The sequence below is a fragment of the Myxine glutinosa genome, chromosome 1 (genome assembly GCF_964187855.1).
Source record: "Myxine glutinosa chromosome 1, kmMyxGlut1.1, whole genome shotgun sequence".
Lineage (NCBI taxonomy): Eukaryota > Metazoa > Chordata > Myxini > Myxiniformes > Myxinidae > Myxine > Myxine glutinosa.
Window position 1 is genome coordinate 321,953,578 of NC_136261.1, and position 3,486 is coordinate 321,957,063.

Sequence of the window (3,486 nt, forward strand, 5' to 3'; positions counted from 1 at the left end):
AGAGACCTCATATGTCCCTCATATGCGTGTCCAACATGAGATGAAGAAGAAAGAAGAACCACATTTTGAGGCCATTTTTCCCCGCAGAGCAGAGATGTGTCCAACATGTGTCCAACATGAGATGCAACACCTCATACACCTGGCCACTTCAAACAACTCAGTTTATTCCAGCAATCTTTCTCTATCTACATTCTGCCCGAGTTTCAATCCACTCAGTCCATCAATTTGATCTGTCTATTCGCTCACTTTCAATCCATCTATCTATAATTCCAGTAATCTCTGTGTGAATGTCTGTGTGTCTGTGTGTTTGTCTGTGACCGCTGTTTCTCGACAACCACGGGTCCGATATACTTGAAACTTGCCAGGTATATTGCTGGGGACCCGAGGATGTGCCTTTTCAAGGTTTCATATTAATCGGAGAAGTAGTTACCGAGCTATGTCCAAAAAACGATTCAACCAATCAGAGAGCAGCGAGCTATCACGTGTGCCGAACGTGGCGAACAGACTCTGCCTCGGACGGCACATTTGAGAGCGTATTCATTTATTTCACGTTGGGAAACTCTGTTGGCGCTATGTTGGCGTTAAACTATGTTTTAAAACTAATTAAAACTAATTTGCGATTCTTTCGCTTTCCTGCGCGTTTGTGCACGCTATGGCGATTTCTTTACCAAACTCCGCAAGCCGTTCGCTTTGGACCAACCCATTTCATGTAAATAGAGGGGGGGGGATTGTCACCGTACTCGCAAGCCGTTCGCTTTGGACCAAACCATTTCATGTAAATAGAGGGGGGGGATTGTCACCGTACTCGCAAGCCGTTCGCTTTGGACCAAACCATTTCATGTAAATAGAGGGGGGGGATTGTCACCGTACTCGCAAGCCGTTCGCTTTGGCTTTGCGAATGGACCAAACCATTTCATGTAAATAGAGGGGGGGGGATATAATTTTAGATCTATATTATAATAGCCGTAGATGATTCTGTCTGTCTGTCTGTCTGTCTATCTGTTGGGTGTCTGTCCGGGGTGTGGCTTACTCGGTTTGCAGAGTAGCTCCACCCATAGCTCCACCCATTCTGGGAGTGGCTATAAACAAATATCCACCATTTTATTAACTCGCATAGCTTTGAGTCCTGTTTTGTAGGCCCGTGGTGTCTTGCTCTCCCCCAGTTTTATTTCAAATCAAATTCGATAAATCATTTCATTTTTCACAGTCGCTAACATAGTTTTAGACTCGGTTGAAAAAAAACGGGAAGAAAATCCAATGAAAGTTGCCGTTTATAGAACGAAATGAATTCTCAAAGGCCTGTAACTTCAAGGCCATTGAGTCTCTCTCACGCCTTTATCTCCAATCTAACTCACCATATGATTTCATTTTTATCGATGGTTTTACTTTTAGACTCGGTGTCAGCAATAATTGAGAACAATCCACACACGCGGGAAAATGCAGAGATATATTTTTTAAAATCGCGTCATGGTGTATCATACACCGCCCAACATGACACCGCCGGCAATGTGTCGATATATATTAAAAATTCGCTTTTGCTTTTCCGTTATGATATATTACTATTTCGTTTGATGATAGTCGTCACAAAAACGTCAACAATGATGCCGACATATATTTCTTCGTTTTTATTTCATTCAACATATTAGCCGGAAGTAAAATATGTTTCAGGAAATTACCGAGAGATATTTCTTCGTTTTTTTTATTAGTTATGTGCGCATACACTTTAAATAGGTTTATTTGAAATCTTTAATTTTCCACAAACATTCCACACACGCGGGAAAATGCAGAGATATATTTTTTAAAATCGCGTCATGGTGTATCATACACCGCCCAACATGACACCGACGGCAATGTGTCGATATCTATTTTAAATTCGATATATCATTTCATTTTTCACAGTCGCTAACATAGTTTTAGACTCGGTTGAAAATAAACGAGAAGAAAATCCGATGAAAGTTGCCGTTTATAGAACGAAATGAATTCTCAAATGCCTGTAACTTCAAGGCCATTGAGTCTCTCTCACGCCTTTATCTCCAATATAACTCACCATCATGGTTTTAGACTCGGTGTCAGCAACGCGGGAAAACGCAGAGATATATTTTTAAAAATACACCATATCACCGCCCAACAGCCAACAAGTATCATACACCGCCCAACATGACACAGACGTCAACATTTCGACATTATCGCTTTTTCTTTAAACCGAGCCGAACCGAATAAACCGAGTGAATTCACCGTTTACCTTTGGTGACAGTCGTCACAAAACGACATATATTTCTTCGTTTTTATTTCATTCAACATTTTTAGCCGGAAGTAAAATTACCGAGAAATTACCGAGTTCAGGAAATTACCGAGACATATTTCTTCGTTTTTTTATTTATTAGTTATTTGCGCATACACTTTAAATAGGTCTATTTGAAATATTAAATTTTCACAATGTAATTTACTTGCCATTTGTCATTTGATAATTATGAGACACTTCCTATTGAGGATCGTGACAATTCATGCGGTGCGTGGAAACTTCCATTTCCAAAATGGATGAAGAACGCAGACCTGAACAGGATGCAGCTAGAAAACGAATGAGAAGGGCGAACGAGTCCGTCGTCGAACGTCAATGCAGACTTGAACAGGATGCAGCCAGAAAACGAATGAGACGGGAGAACGAGTCCGTCGACGAACGTCAATGCAGACTTGAACAGGTTGCAGCAAGAAAACGAATGAGACAGGAGAACGAGACAGTTGAGGAACGTGAACACCGACTCGCACAGGATGCTGCTGCAACAACGATGAGGAGGGAGAACGAGACCCTCGACGAACGTGAACACAGACTCGCACAGGATGCTGCTGCAACAACGATGAGGAGGGAGAACGAGACCCTCGACGAACGTGAACACAGACTCGCACAGGATGCTGCTGCAACAACGATGAGGAGGGAGAACGAGACCCTCGACGAACGTGAACACAGACTCGCACAGGATGCTGCTGCAACAACGATGAGGAGGGAGAACGAGACCCTCGACGAACGTGAACACAGACTCGCACAGGATGCTGCTGCAACAACGATGAGGTGCGAGAACGAGACCGTCGATGAACGCCAACACAGACTCGCACGGCATGCTGAGCAACAAAGACGTTGGAGTGCTCAGCAAACATATACAACCGCAGCCATAATGGATCCGGCCGAAGTATCCGATAATATTGTTCAAGAGCATAAATGCGGTCCAATGACGTCACCATGTGTGTACTGTTCTGCACACCATTTCACAAATGAATCAACAGGACAAGGGGATGGATTTACACTGTGTTGTTCCAAGGGAAAAGTTAAATTGCCTCCCCTATTTGCCGTACCTGCTCGACTGCAACAACTTTATCAGGGTGACGATGGAAAATGTCGCAACTTCCGAGACAATATCCGGAATTACAATTCGGCATTAGCTTTTGCATCAATGGGTGCTCAGATCTCATCTCCTCCAGGAAATGGACCAT